At 30.0% G+C, this 17,023-nt stretch overlaps 1 protein-coding gene across 3 annotated transcripts in view; it reads left to right on the top strand.

Moving 5' to 3' along the window:
* Window positions 1-475: 475 nt before the first annotated feature.
* Window positions 476-17,023, top strand: part of LOC113398532 (synaptic vesicle glycoprotein 2B-like) — a 30,905-nt gene continuing 14,357 nt past the window's right edge. The window contains exon 1 of one of the 3 annotated variants that reach the window (XM_064216926.1): window positions 476-497. The gene's annotated coding sequence lies outside the window, so the exon portion shown is untranslated. Of the gene's footprint in view, window positions 498-7,008; window positions 7,164-14,221; window positions 14,460-17,023 lie in introns of those variants that run through there. The other 2 variants (XM_026637309.2, XM_026637310.2) reach the window with 2 other exon arrangements.

Below are 17,023 nucleotides of genomic sequence, written 5' to 3'. Positions count from 1 at the left end.
TTTCTTAACAATATAAATATAAAAAATACAATGTCATTTGGCTATATATATTTAACTTGGCTATGACGTATATAACATCAAATGTTTCAATTATGCTTACTACATGACAAAGGATCTGTTTTTATTGTTGTTTGTAGAGATTCATCATCATTACAGGTCAGTCTGTCGACCTGTAAAAGGACGTGTATGTAATCCCGCGCTATTATTTTGTTACTGGCTTTACAGCACAGTGCCCTCCACAAGTATTCGGCTGCGATCGCGCGACGCACGTTAATCCACAAGTTATATAATAAAGTAATTTTATCGGATTAATAACTATTTGGTCCTGATTCCACGATATTGTTTTAAGATAATTAGTAAATATTTGTGAAAGTGATTTAAATTCAAGTTTATACGTTCAAGGTATGAGAAAGATCGTGGTGAAGACTAGAATTGTCCGAGATTTGTATTGCACCAATATTGTCATCGTTGCAACCATAAGGAATGTTAGCTTCTTCGTAAGTGACCACGTAACTATTTTAATTATTTTTTTTATACTATATGGATGCATATTTTAAATCGTCAATATACATGTTTGAAATGTATATGGGAATAAATACGTAATATACAATTATTTATTTCTTGTCATAAAATCATCATAAATATTTCTACCTACATATATACTTACAATAATTTTTGATGATATTTTTATCTTTTGTTAATCTTGTTAAGGCAAAGCCGGGAGACATAGTAAGTACTTTACTAAAATATTTATCATATATAAAAAAATAAGGTTAAAGCATTAAATTTATATTATTAAATAATAATAGTAGTAATCATTACATTAAATAATTGATTTTTGTAAAGCTTAAATTAAATGTTTTATTGGTAATGACTTTTGTATGTAAATATTATAATTAATATCTTGGTTTAATCCGTTCATATACGTAGTTACATAAAAGTATATCTAAGTGTCATATGTAACATTAATTCAAAAGTCACACATTGAACAAAGTATGTAAATACCGTCGTATTATTTCGACCGGTGTAAAGCGAAGTGATGATTTACAAATATACCATTGTATGGTCGGTCGGTATTCTGAATAGGATGAATGCGTAGTGATTCGCGAGTCGCGTGATTCCGAGGTAAGAGGCGGACGAGATGACGAGCATGATGATGGCCGAAATCGTGTTACTCGACAGCCGGAACACTTTATACTGTCGTTATTGATAAATTGCCGCTACGTCAATTTTCTACAGCTCGAGCTCTCGCCCCGAGTGCAGCCTCGATAGACGTAAAAGATCTCGTCAGCTTGCAAATAATTGTTATTGACACAAAACGTCGTGTAAAATAACATTATTCTTGTATTAAAAAAATGTAACATGTTACTTTCTTGTTGCGTATTCAATTCTACTGATTTTAAAAAGAAACAATATGTACCGACTAATTGGATTTAACAATCAAGCGCCGCAGAATGAAACAGCAAATTAAATAATAGTTCAATTGTTCTGCATGTGATTTACAAATACATATACTATTTGTTATAGTACTTGTTACACACATTCAAGATAATACCAAAATACATGTTGGGTATATATACATATATATATATATATGGGTTGTTTCTAAATGAAATGATACTAGTCAGAAAAAAATATATATTAATAAACTTGGACATCATATAATTTGTAGAGCAAAATTGTGTTTTCGAAATTATTTTTAAAGATTTAATACGTAACAATTTTAATACTTTTCTTATTTATATTTCATAATATGTAACATTATATGTAGTATTATGCAAGACAATGTTAGTTATTAACATTATTAAGTCTGAAGAATCTTGGATATTGATTTAATTATAAATTGTTCGCTTGCTTTGCTAATTATCGCTGTGTATATAATACTGTATACAATACATTTAAAGAATTTTTCAATGACAAGAAAATTCTGCAAATGTTCTTTACTATTATATAAGTTTATAACAACTAAATAAAAATAAGCAAGTGAATACAAAGCGATTAAAATGAAATAATGTGTCGATCCGTGGCTCATTCGACATGAGTTTCGAAGATCATAAATTGACCTAGATCGTTTAATGTATGCCTGATTAATCACTGGTTTCCTGGTGCTTTTCTGACAGTAGGGATAACTCAGGACTTAAATAATTTTCTTATTAATTATTTTAAGCGCATACCTAAATAATAAAATAACTTGTTAAACTAATAACTGAATTATTATCACATTTGCCATCTGAGTCTTGTTTAGTTACTGTATTACTGATTATTACTACAGAGTCCTCCATAGAACTTTTTTTCACGCAAACTACTAACTAACTAACATTTTATTAGAAAATATTGAAACAAGAATTAAGCGACAATTTTTCTTTACGTATAGTACAAAAAACAATATAAATCTTAGTGTACATTATACCAATGATTTAATAAAATTAATTTATATTATAGAATTTACTTACAATTCTAAGCTGTTCGAATTGTGATTTTAAAGATAAGTGCTTGTAACTAAAAGTTTGAATAAAGTGTAATATTATTTTGACTTCAGTACAAAGTGTTTCATATAATTTGTTGATACGTTTTAAATATATTTATTCATTTTCAGTATTGATTTTGTTTATGGAAACCTTATGTATATTTTTAAATTGATTACACTATCATTAGACTGTACGTTATTTACATACAAACTTAATATTTGTGATAGTATAGTCAAGTACATGAAGGTTTACATTATATTATAACAGCTGCGCTTTTAGCTAGTAGAGACAATGCATTTTTCAAAAGTTCCTCTGTTCCTTTCAGAAACATAATTTAAAATAAGTAAAATATCTTTATATGATATTGTAGTTATTTTTTTTAGTTGTTTTAGTATAAGGTCTAGTTTAGTATTATTTTCGAGCTAGCAGTAAAATGAGTACATTTAATATTTTTTTTAAATGCTTGACGTTTTTAGTTATTTTTCCATTGATGATAATCTTTTAAATAATTTCGTTTCTAGACTCTTTTTTTAAATATATTACAATAGAATTTAAATAAATCATATCGAAATATTTATTACAATACGTATTTTTTTTTAAACATAATTTTTAATATTAAATTAATAAGTAGGTTCATTCGTATCTCTTATCGCAATGTACATCTCCCTGTCTAAATAATATAAGTAGAATAATCACTCAATAAATATTTCGCATGAATATTAAAGTACACTAATAGATTTCAAACAATTTAAGAACATAATTCAGAGTAATTCATTGTTTGGAAAGTGACGTACATATATACTTCTTATCAAAATAGCTTAATTTATAATACAGTTATGTACCTACTAGCGACCTGTTTTGACCGCGTGCAGATAAAACATTCCTCGGTAAAAAAGTAAGTCTAAACTAGTAAAGTTGGACTTAGATTTAATTATGAATAGAGATATTTAATTAGATATTAAAGAATTACACACCAAAAGGCAACCTAAACCTACCTGTTCGACATAGTTTGGTCTTCGCTTTGGTTTTGTATTAAGACGTGACGATCACAAAAACCGATATACGTTATTATTGTTATTTTTTTTTTCAATATTTAGAAGCAAATATTTTTTTTCAATTAACCAGCAATATGGAGGAATAGCTAATCGAGTTATATCACATAATTTACTTTGAATGGAATGCGTAGGCTTTGAATTGTGATAAGACCTAGAAGATAGGTGTAATTATCGATCTACTCAATCGATGGATACATGCATTATTTAAAGGGGGGAATTTGATGTAAACTCATTTTGATTTTTTTGAGTTTAATACTAAACTAAGATCGTGGCAACACCTGGTTAATGTATTGAAGTCTGATTGTAATAGTTCATATTATTATTACGGTCTGCAAACATCATCAAGTATCATCAACTCGGTGGTGGGGCTTTGTGCAAGCCCGTCTGGGTAGGTACCACCTATTCATAATGTATTCTACCGCCAAACAGCAATACTTAGTATTGTTGTGTTCCGATTTGAAGAGTGAGTAAGCCTACCTACTGAGAGTTTATCTACCGGCACAAGGGACATTACCCCTTGGCTACCAAGGTTTGTGGCACATTGGCGACGTAAGGAATGTTTAATATACATAGCTAATCTATATGGTTGGTGGTGACCACTTACATTCAGGTGGCCCATTTGCTTGTACACCTACCTATATTATAAAAAAAAACCGCAAACTGGAGATTACACTAACTGGTAACACGTGCAGTACTATAATGTATCAGGTAGACATTTATTTATGGCCTCATGTATGAAATCGAATCTAAGAGATTTTTAGTACAGATGGAATAATAGAATTTGCTGCTCCATCGAATGCTTTTGCAAAGCGGTTAGCTATGGCTTTGTTAGATAGTCCTTGTGATTCAAATGAGGGATTACCACGGATGGGTTTTACTTCGAGTATAAAATGAAAACCTAAGCTATAATTATATATTTATTATTGCAAGTGTGACTCTTAGTGCATCGGGGTTGCACATAATATTAGATATTTTTTTTAATTTCATCAATTATAATTGGAATCCCTGCAATTGCGCTTCTGAAAACCATAGTCGCCAAAAGATGTGAATCTTTACTTGCATACTCTCGAATAGTCAAATCAAATCAAATCAAAAATCTTTATTCAATATAGAAGTGTTTACACTTGCTTATTGATTGTCAAAAATCTACCACCGGTTCGGAATTTAGCACCTCGGACCTGAGAAGAACCGGCGAAAGAAACTCAGCGGGATATTTTTTTTTTTTTTTTTTTTCATTTTGCATGTACAATAATTATTATATTTTAGTTATTTGAAACAGCCTGGAGGCGATCATTTCATTCCCAAGGTGTGCAGTCAACTAAAAAGTCATTAGTGTTGTAATATCCTTTAGCACACAAACGCTCTTTAACGATTCTTTTGAATTTTATAATTGAATAATTTTGAACGTTTTCTGGGATCCTGTTGTAAAAACGTATACATTGCCCCAAAAAAGAGTTACTAACCCTGTGTAATCGGGTACTTGGAGTAACAAGTTTATTCTTGTTCCTAGTGTTAATAGAATGTACTTCACAATTTCTGGGAAAATCGTTTATGTTTTTGCGTACATACATAACATTATCAAAAACAAATTGAGAAGCGACAGTCATTATTTTAATTTCTTTAAATTTATCTCTTAACGAATCTTTTGGGCCCAGGTTATAAATTGCACGAATAGCCCTCTTCTGCAGTACAAAAATAGTATTAATGTCAGCTGCATTACCCCAGAGTAGGATGCCATACGACATTATACTGTGGAAATAACTGAAGTACACAAGGCGAGCCGTATCCACATCAGTCAAAAGTCTAATTTTTTTTACCGCATAGGCTGCAGAGCTGAGTCTATTCGCCAACTTATTTATATGGGGGCCCCATTGGAGCTTAGAGTCTATTGTCATACCAAGGAACTCTGTTGATTCTAAAACATCTAATGCTTCCCCGTTTAAGCATACACTCGTTTTGACACATCTTACATTGGGAGTAGTGAATTTAATACATTTAGTCTTTTTACTATTTAACATTAAATTATTAACACTAAACCAATTTACTATTTCAGAGAGAGTATTGTTCACATCGTCATATATTGAAAGACGTCTTTTTATTTTAAAAATTAAAGAAGTATCATCAGCAAACAATACTATCTCGAGTTTATCACCTAGGAGATGTGGCAGGTCATTTATATAAACAAGGAAGAGGAATGGTCCAAGAATTGATCCTTGAGGGACCCCCACAGTAACTGGAGACCCGGGAGATCTCTTTCCATTTACATCAACCCTCTGAATCCGATTGCTCAGATACGAAATCAGAAGACTGAGTGCAGTGTCCCTAATTCCATAATGACGTAGCTTCCTGACCAAAGTTTCGTGTTGCACGCAATCAAAGGCCTTAGATAAATCACAAAATATCCCTAAGGCATCCTGTGACTCCTCCCAGGCCCTGTAAATATTTTTAACGAGCTCAACACCAGCGTCAGTTGTCGAGCGACCCCTTGTAAATCCAAATTGTTTCTTGTGTAGCAACTTGTTATTGTTAAAATGTACTAGCATTTGATTTAGTAATAACTTTTCAAAGATCTTGCTAAGAGTTGGTAGTACAGAGATGGGCCTATAGTTGTTGGGGTCTGATGTACTACCTGACTTAAATATTGGTAATACTCTACTATGTTTCATGAGGTCAGGAAACACGCCACTAAGGACACATTTATTAAATATAGTGACAAGGTAGGGTGCGATTACATCAATTATTGAATTGACTACCTTGACAGAGATCCCCCACAGATCGGCCGTTTTCTTAATATCTAGTGAAAGTAACTACCTGTTCGGGAATATTATGGATAGAAATAAAGGTTTACTTGCACACAATTTGATTAAGGATTCCAGACATAGTCAGATAGACTTGTAACACATTCCTTGTTTCTAATTAGTGTATAGTACTGATTCACTTGTATCATTCAGTATTTATAACTTTCGCCGATCCCAAGTAGTTAATATGTATAATATCTAGAGAAAATGATTAATTTATCACATGATATACACAGTTTAGTTATTATGCATAATATCTAGCGTTTATGTATAATCGCTAATTAAACACATCGAGTTTAATATATAGATACATATGGAATTAAAAAATATATTTATACCAAAATATAGACGTGTAATAAATCGATTTTATTTCCAGACTTAATAGACTATGTTTTTTAATAAATTAATAAATCGTAACTGTAAACTGACACTGACAAAATTGAAATAAAAAATACCTTTGACCTTATTGTAAAATATTGTATTACACGTATGTAATAATAAATAATAGAAGATAACATGACACTTGCGTCTATTCCAATCGTCCCCTTTACATTTCCCCCGGAAAAGCATCTACACGACGACATTTGAAATCCATAATCAAATATTGTTTACGTGTTTTTGCGTAGTATTTACAATGAGATTGCCCGTGTTGACATTTCGAGGCCTGTCGGTTGATATATAGTTTGACAACGAGGTGAGACTCTCGCACTCTCCCCAGAGTGTTTTCCGACGTAGCTCGTAGTGTTAAGTTCATTCCATCAATCATCTCTCGTTCATAGTCACCTCAGTGGCGGAACGCTCATACGACAAACTACATCAGAAGAGACACATCAGACCGACCGGTAAGTAGATCAGAATAATTAACACACGTAAACCTTGCGAGGTGATTATCACTGTCTCACAGTCCACTGTTAGACATCGGTACAGTCATTTATATAGTGTCTGTCATACAACTTAAAATGTTCCATAGGTGTAGGCGCTATAAGACTATGCTTCGTTGATCTAGTGGCTAACTTATAACAGTGATTACGTAGTCCTGGATTCTTGACACTTATTAAAGGATATTGCGTTTTTCCTGCAGCTTTTACGATTTTCCATACAATCGAAATATGAAAATGGAGAGTGTACTGGTGTTGGCGCACATACGCTTCGGCACTATAATTAGTTCGATTTGTTGTTGTTTTGATTCGCCGGAAAAATCCACTCACATATTTAGCCTGCACGATCTATCGGGGGTCTATGTGGGACTCACCAGTGCCTAGATTATTCGAATACCTACTAAAAAAAACAGCAGTACCCTCTATTTCTCTTGTGGGGGACGCTACGCTAGCTGATTTAAATTGGCTAAGGGGCATCATTTATTTATTCTTTTCAATTTATTTCAGTTTCATAGTTTACATTGCTAATGAGTTTTATTATTTATCATTATATGACTAAATATATCGATAACTACATATTATGTGCGATATGCAAAAGAAACACATTTAAGAAAATATATATTTAACCTTTTTTTTATTTGTACAGATGCTAAATTTTCAGTGAAAAAGAAAGCATTAAATTAATTAGAACATTTTACAAAAATAATCTATAATTTTTAACATTGCATAAAACCCTTATGAAGTTTATATAAATATACATATAGCATATTATTTAAAATGAAAACACGATAGCTATACAGATAGCTTAAACATAATGACTAGATATTCATTTTCGCAATATTAAAAATAGTTAGTGAATATTTTACCACTGAGATTAAGATAATTAATACATTTAAAACGATAAAGTTAAAGATTCACAGTTTCACAGATTCAGTAACATTTTAGTGTTTATTTTTGCTGACCTTACCAATGTTGTGCATGAATTTCAAAAAGTCAAAATCTAACATTATCTTTACATTATATAATAACTTCGAATTGTTTGGTTAGCAAATTTGCTGATGTAGTTAAACTGTTGACTCAGTCAGTTCGGTAGTCGGTATCCTTCAGTATCACAATCTGACGTGAGACTTAGAAGTTTATATATGAACAGTGATAAATTGATGTCCTCTCAACTGTGTCAATACTGGGTTCCGTTGACGCCGACAAGAGTCTTATTGTTTTCTTGTTAAATCTTATGGATATCATTGCAAAGATTGCAATATGTTAATTATATTGAAAATTATATTATAGGAATGAACCAAATAAATAACTAAGCGTTTTAATTGTCTATGGTTATCTATGACATATTTATGATAAGACTTCGTTCGGGTAGAGCTGATGTGCTTATAAGGTGAAATATGTATTTAGAGTATTAATACATAATCGACACTAGAAACTTAACGTAATATTAATATATTATAAGATTAAATCTTGTTACAATTATTTCTTTCATAATTTTCATTTTAATAAACACATATTCCGTGGCCTTATTTCATGCGGTAACTTTTCGTCTATTTTTTTGTTTTTAATAATAATAAATACTATAAATCACTTAATATCCCACAGAGTAGATCTGTATCTAGTATATCAGATGCTCAAGCCTCATGTCTTACTACGTCAAAATTCTCAAAAAAGCATTATTTTTAATTACGTAACACAAAACGTATCGATATCCATCAGATGACAATCGAAAGTAAAATTTTTTTCTGCAAAATAATAAAAGATGTGTTTTTTACATATGTAACTGTTGTTAACAGAATGTCATGGTCAATGCCACCGAAAATTTTCTTTTCTACTCCGATAATTAGCTTATGCAAATACATACAATTTGAATTAACCTTAAAATTAGCGTCTAACCGGAATAAAACAACATAAGTTGAAATATAAGTTCATACAAAACTCATCTCTATTTAATATGAACAAGAGGGATAAACGAATCAATGGTCATAAAAAAAAAAAATCAGTCAAACATCATTTAATCTTTGTAAAATTTTACTTTTCTTTAAATTGGTTGGCAAACATCAATATACTTATTTTAGATTATTTTAATATTCTTAACATAACCGTTACATAACAATACTACAAAAATTGTTTTAAGCTACGTATTTTATAAAGAAGTTCTTGAACTTTTTTGTTTTGATCAAAATTACTTTACAATTTAAAGAATAATTATATGGTATAAAATATGTTATAATATATTCTTATTAAAGAATAAAATTAATTAACATACATATTAATAAATGATAATAACGTACTATGTTTAAATTCAAGTTTGTATTTATTTTTCCACGTGATCTATCATTTCCTTATATTCCGATTATAACTTGTTTTAAAAGCAAACACGTTTTAAACCAATTTAGTTTATTTAAGTTAAACAAAGTAATATGCGTTGTACATGTAACAATCGATTGCTTTACTGCATAGGCATATTCCGTACAATATAATTTAAATAAAAAAGGAGGAACAAATTTTAAAAATTGTAAAATATGATACATTGTTTTGCCATGCATAACATAATTGTCATAACAATTAAAAAGTAGGTTATCGACTAAATTAAGCTTTTATTTGACTTTAAGTTTATAAAATCTATAAAAAGAGAAAATTTAGGCGATTATCTAGTCATGATTCATGTTGAAAAATAAAATTAAAACATACATTTAAAATCAAATCATCCTCGAATCTACCCTTTAATTTTACTATAGTAATATATAAAATTAGCTCTTTCATACTGATATGTACACGAATCAATTATTTGTAATTGAATTATGTATCTAAAATGAACACGATTAAATTCGTCAGTTACCTGTACATTAAAACTTAAATTGAACCAGTTTTGTTTGTACCACTACGAGTCGAGTGTGGTGTGGCGACGGTACAATATCATTCAGGTACGTTTGAAATCATTTTATTTATTTAAAGCGAAAAATAACATCATGAATCAAAAACATTGTGCTGTAGTGAGGACTGAGAAGAAAACGATAAGATTGAGGTTCATTCCAAATTCTTTTTATTTATTGAGGGCGAAAATCCGTTAAATATTTATTTAAGATCAATATTCTGCTTTTGACAACTATGACCGGAATGAGCAAAATTATTATAATCACGTGCGATTTCAAATAATGTTCTTGTTAATAGATTTTAGATTAAAAACCGACTATTTTTAAGTAATTAATAATTATTTAAAATTTAAACTAATAATTTGTTATTTTTTAATTATTTGTTATTGATGAATGGTAATTTTTTTCCTAGACCTCATTCTTAGGATCCATTTCAAGGAACTATTATTATTATTTTACAATAAGGAATCGAAATATGTATATTAATTGAATTATAAATTTTGACATAAGCATCACTTCCTATATCACAATGTCGGATGGCGGTAAAACTTTTATACTTGAGGTCTAAGAATGTTGTGACTTGTGAGTGACACGGTAGCCGTTCTGGCGGCGAGCCGCCTGTAATTAATATTTTATGAATAAAAACCGTGTTTATGCTGAGTCCACGCCGCGTCACCGCTGCTGTGGTTCCACTATTTTCTGAAGGTATTCACCTAAACACTGCGTCTTAATTTTTTTTATATTCTTAATATGTATATTAATTTCTTTATTTTTTAAATACGCGATCATGGAATTCATACTTGTTTTTCAAAACCTAGGTATACAATTGTACAAAAATAACACGTTTTAAAAAAAACAATAATACCTACCTAATATTTATTTAAATTTATGTTTTGCTACGAGACATTAAGATAGTACACTCATACGGTCGTACCTACATTTTTCATAATTGTAAATATATGTATCTAAATTCAATTAAAGAGGTGGCCGTCACGAGATACTCGGTAGATGTGAAACATGCAGATTGAAAGAATAAATACTTTTCTTAATTAATTCAGTTAATAAAATAAATGAAATTTTCCTGTACCAATGGAGTCTTGTCTGGCCGTAGCGCATATACTGTATACGCGCTACGCACACAAAACGTCGGTGAGAGCGACGGCGGCGGCATAAGAGTCTTTCTTACACTATGACGCGCCTATAGAATCACATTTCACATTAAAATTATTTATTAATAAGACTTGTGTAGGTCGATTAAAATACTAATAAATAGATCCAAAACTCGAAACATCTCCTTACAGTTCATAGAGCCTTTGAAGTTTTCTTTAATAAAATACAAAGCAAAAGCAAATTTCCATAACATCAATCAATTGGTAGTTCCAAAATTTCAGCTACAATTTGCAACTTACAAATATATATGTATTCAATATTATCACCTGTCTTACTTTAATTCAAGTCTGTTTTATAAAAGAACTCACTTGTATATAATTTACATATTCATGTATGCATTTAAATTAACTGACACATAATGATCATTGATAAAACTAATACAATTATTTAACATAGTGTTTATTCTGTCAAATAATTTTAAAGGTAGAGCGTTTGTTTTTTACCTGAGAATATTTAGCACAGTTAGGAAAAAGCAAAAGAAATAATATTTAGCTATTTTATAAATTTTATTTGCTTTTAGGGTTCAGTGACCGAATGTAAAGAGATACGATCATTCTTTCTTTCTTCCTCATACGAGATATCCGTCCATCTGTTTATGTAGACATTTTATTACCAATATCAGTATTATCCATTATAAGCGTAAATTCAAACGATTATCCACAAATTCGACCATCGACGTCATATATTAAAGCCGATGTGGTCAAAAACAATTTCATAAGAGACAGAAAAAATAGGAAAGCAGATTAAGGCCACTATACTATTTTTTACCTTCACCCATAACCATATGCATAAATATGTAGAATAATGCATCCTACCAAGTTTCAACGAATTTTTAAAATGATATTTAAGATCTTATGTAGTTTTACAACGTAAGGCATTAAGATCTTACAGTCGTTTAAGGTTAACGTTTATTTTATCGACCTTCAATGCGGTAAGCATTCATCACATGTACATATATTATAATCCCTTATCATTGTCAGGTGCTAGCTCCTGTGAATATTGTACCGAACCTAAGGTGCGCTATCCCTCTTGCACTTGATCGGGTTTTATATAATTATAGCGGTCACTACGCGTGTTAGTGCACTTCATTTGACACCAACCTTTACCTTGATGGACCGGTCTTAGGCCGGGACACACTCCTCGAGGTCGTATCAAGCTATACATCTCATACAGTTATACACTGTCTGTTCCGTTGCTAATCTATATCATTTCCTCATTTAACACAAAGCCAGTAAGTACTATTTACGATAATATTAGTGTATTTTAATCTACTAAAACCACTTGTAAGCAGTCACATATAAATTATAATTTTCAAGACTTTAAAGAAGCCCTAAAGTAATTATGAAAATTGTGCTAATTATTTTTTGATAGTTAAAAAGCAATAAATTAAACATTCACAGATTTAATAAACTTCTCGATTTCCGACATCTTTAAGAAAAATTAAGTTTACATTATTTTCCCAATTTCATAATCGTAACGTATGGTGATAATAAATAATTCAAATAGTAATTAAAGTTAAAAAGTAATAAATTAAACGTTATATATGACTTAAAAATATCTTCTCGATACGGAGTGGGACTAATGTATTAATTATGACTAGTCGTTACGAAATCATTCTGAGTTAATTTAGTTAACATTGGTTAATCTTCGTTTTGAAATACCAGATCAGCTGTGAAGATATCAATAATTTTAAGTACTTGAAAATAAAAAGAACTATTGAAACTGATATAATTTAACACGTTCTTGTTTTTAATGTAATAAGTAGTTGAACATTTACAATTATTGCTTACTAGTTAAGAATAAAACACTAAGTATATACGTAGTAGTTATTAATAGAGTTTTCTCAGGCATATAACTTTTTTTTTTGTTTTGATCTCGCTGGAAAAACGTTTAACGCGTTTTCTCTGCATGAACAGGGGGTATGTGGGACTCGCTGGTGGCCAGGGCGTCTAGTGCGTCCTAGTAAACAGGTAACCTAATAAAAAACCAGCAGTACGCTCTCCGTCTCTTCGGGAGTCGTCACGGGATTGCTTTCGTATGCTACCGTGACGCAGACCCTACATTAAACACAGGCTTATAGTGTTCAATGTGTCAATCAAATCAAAGAAAAACTTTTCTCTTTAAAAATTGAATTATAAAATATTTTTGAAAATTGTGTAATAAGAAGTACGTTTGCTACATTATTTATAATTATGAATTAAAAAATAAACCACTTATTTATTGTGTGTAATACATATTTTATATCATCACTAATTTATCATACTACTTTGTTAATTTAATTCGTAACCACGCTATTGCTTTACCTTTGAATTGATGTCATAATGTCAATAAGGAATTTAAAATATGAAACTAAATATCTTGTTACGAGTAACATATAGACATACCGACTGCATAAATTCACACAGTTTTGATTTTCTACTTATTGCATTTAATAAAGAAACTATCGAACTATTTTCTTACTAGACAAATTACAGACATTTTTCATATTATTAATTTATCTATTTGTATATTATTGCGTTTTACGAGTATCTATATAAAAAACAAAAAGTAGATATAACTTAAACAAAACCAAACCCTTTAAAGATTATATAGATAATGTTTATACGTTTTTAGTTTTAAGATAAGTTCTAATATTTCTCATTTATACATGGCCGCAGTATAATAATGTAATAACTAAAATGTGACAGCTTATATGGATATAACACGAAGATGATACCGTTCACTTCCTACACGTTGACGAAACATTTACGGAACTAGACAACAACCTTAGTACTATATAATTGAATAAACAATATCAGCCAAGGTGGGGCGAATACTAGTGTAATAGTGTATCGGGAGGTGCAAAGCCAAATGCGCGTGCTTTTTTACATCACATAACCGCGGGAACTCCTATCGACAACACGTCTAGATATACTGATGAAAATATTTCTTTTTTAAATATTTACTCAAAGAAATTATATATTTATATTAGGAGCCGAAAGTTTCGATGCTTGACCTGAGTTAAGTGTAGCCATAGATTATTATTACTCTATGCGGACTTTACGAACCCTAAGTGTCGTGAAATGTTTTTTTTCTGTGATATTTGACGGGAGTTTGCTATATTTGTTTGTGTATAAAATAAACTGGCTTGAAGTAACTTTATGAAACCCATAGTTTTATGACAACCCTGTTTTGGACAATTCCCCGATACCTTATTTGCGGAGTTTCTATATAGGTAAGGTTTTTGAATCAATATTCTTAATTTATCAATATTTTTAATAACAGTTATTTTGTAAACATTATTTTAATGTTTTAGTAAATGAAATAAATGATTGGTTGTCAAACATTTTATACCTATAGATATAATCAATAGGTATAAATGCAATGCAATTTATTTTTGTAAGTAAAACTGTTCCTTTGCTAAACGATTTTTGTTTATATATGGTGTTAGCGACGTCATTATATTTGCGTTTTTTTTTAGTAAAATAGTGTTAGAATCAACCTATAAAAACAATTTAAGACAGGTTTTTAATTTGAAATATCCGGCTTGCAAATAGATTAAACTCATTATTTCAGAGCCTTTATCTTACAAAGGAGTTTTTATACCTACAAATTAATTGTTTTTGCGCTCTATCTGTTTTATTCGTAACATCATATAGCTTGTTTTATTTTGAACGTTGCAACTAAGTTGTGAATAATTTTATGTACTAGTACTAATTTAATATTATAATTGATGAAATACTTTAATAAATTTGTTGTTTAAATAAAATAGTCTCTTTAATATACTTCGTTGGTTGATAGCGTTTAAAGCTGCAGATCCTAAGTCGTGCCTTCTTGAAATTGTTAAAAGCAGCTCTGAGTTACAAACTTGTCAGTGTTGAACTTCCGTGCCTGTGAAAGCACGTAAATATAATATAGTAAACATTTTAGTACGATTTCAAAACAATTAACGAAATGTAATGTTTCGTATTGCGTTTTTTTACAGAGTGGATTTAGATTTAAATTAAAGATAATAATGAAGTTTTAAAAAGGCGGTATATATCTATTTATAAATTGATTGCTTTTAATATTGTAACTTTGTCAGCTCTTGGTAAGAAATGTATAAATGCGTTGTCGAATTCAAGTTAAAATGTCAGAAATGATCAATAAATGTTGTATGTTATTTATAGATAAAAATAAAGTTATCGAGTAAAACTTTTTGTTCTTATTAATTATTGTTTATATCGGCTGATAAAACCTGTCATTTTTTGAGACTGTAACTCATAAATATTGTACGAAACCTAGAAACTAGCAAGTACTATTTATTTATATTTTTCTTAACGCGCCATTCGAAAGAATGAATATTACTAATAACAAGGTTATACTTATTTCAATAACGTATACAATATATACATTATTTTTTTCATATTATTTTACCAGAGCCCTTTTTAAATAATTATTTATTTGAAATAAAGTCAGTTTCATTTTATTTTATACCAATATAATTATAATTTTTAACAAAGACGCCTAGTTTAGATCACAACAATTATCAGATTAGCTCAGGTTAATTGAGTCTAGGTCAAAAGCGGATAATATGTTAGAGGAATAATATTGCCAGCCATTCATGCGATTTTATATAACGCTTACCTATATAAATGTTACACAATTTGCTTGCATATTACAAAACAACTATAATATACAGAAATGCATAAATCGTTTTATATTGTAATAAATATTCGTTTCTATTGCCAAAAATATTTTTATTCGCCTAAGGTTAAGTTTATTGTGTTGTCTTAAATTACTAAGGTCGACTTGTATGAGCATTATTACTAGATAAATTGTTAATTTGTTTTCCCTCGGTAGACACCCTTACATCAATGTGTTATGTGTTCCAATCTCTAGGGTGAGCCAGTAACTAGCCCAAGGGATACAACATCTCAGATTTTGTATGGTTGCCGACTCATTGAAATCTGCCTTCCAGGATTCCGTCTGGGTTTAAAGTATACTTAAGCATCATAGAAAAAGTATCAAGTGACAGAAACATATTAATTTTTAAAATAAAATTGAACATATTTTCCTATATATTATGCAAATGTAATAATTCACAAAAAAACTTGATTTATTTCATAAGGAAAATCTTACAAATATCAACATGGAAGACTTCATTAAATATACAAGTATATATTATATTGCTGCAAAATCAGACAAATTGTACATAGAATAAACGACACACATGTGGTCAATTGATATACGGCTTTCAATAAATAATGCATAAGGGATATAACATCTTAGCTCTCAAGTTTGGTAGAGCATTGGTGATATGAGGAATCAAAATCAAAATATACTTTATTCAAGTAGCCTTTCTCAAGCACTTTTGAATCGTCATTTAACAAACTATTTAAAGTAAAGCTACCACCGGCTTGGAATGTAGATTCTACCTAGAAGAACCGGCAAGAAACACAGTAGTTACTCTTTTTCAACATCTAAAAATACAGTCATGTTAGTTAAATACAATTTTACATCTATGTTATGTCTCCTGCTGTTATGTTCCTAGAAGTCAACAAGCTTTAATACTTCTTAAAGTACACCAATGGCCACTTATAATCAGATGGCTTATTCGCCAGCCCTTTAAATATATGTATGTACTTAAGACAAAAAAAAGGTGAAAAATATATTCAAATTATTATGCAAAGTTTCAAATAATATTAAACAGCTTTTTGCGTTATTTAATGGATCATGATATAATTACGTGTTCACCATTTGCATTGACATTTACACGTGTCGAACATTTTATAATGTTATAGCATAATCCGTTGCAAG

Source organism: Vanessa tameamea, chromosome 14 (assembly GCF_037043105.1).
Source record: "Vanessa tameamea isolate UH-Manoa-2023 chromosome 14, ilVanTame1 primary haplotype, whole genome shotgun sequence".
Lineage (NCBI taxonomy): Eukaryota > Metazoa > Arthropoda > Insecta > Lepidoptera > Nymphalidae > Vanessa > Vanessa tameamea.
This window is presented reverse-complemented; position numbering and strand designations above follow the sequence as displayed.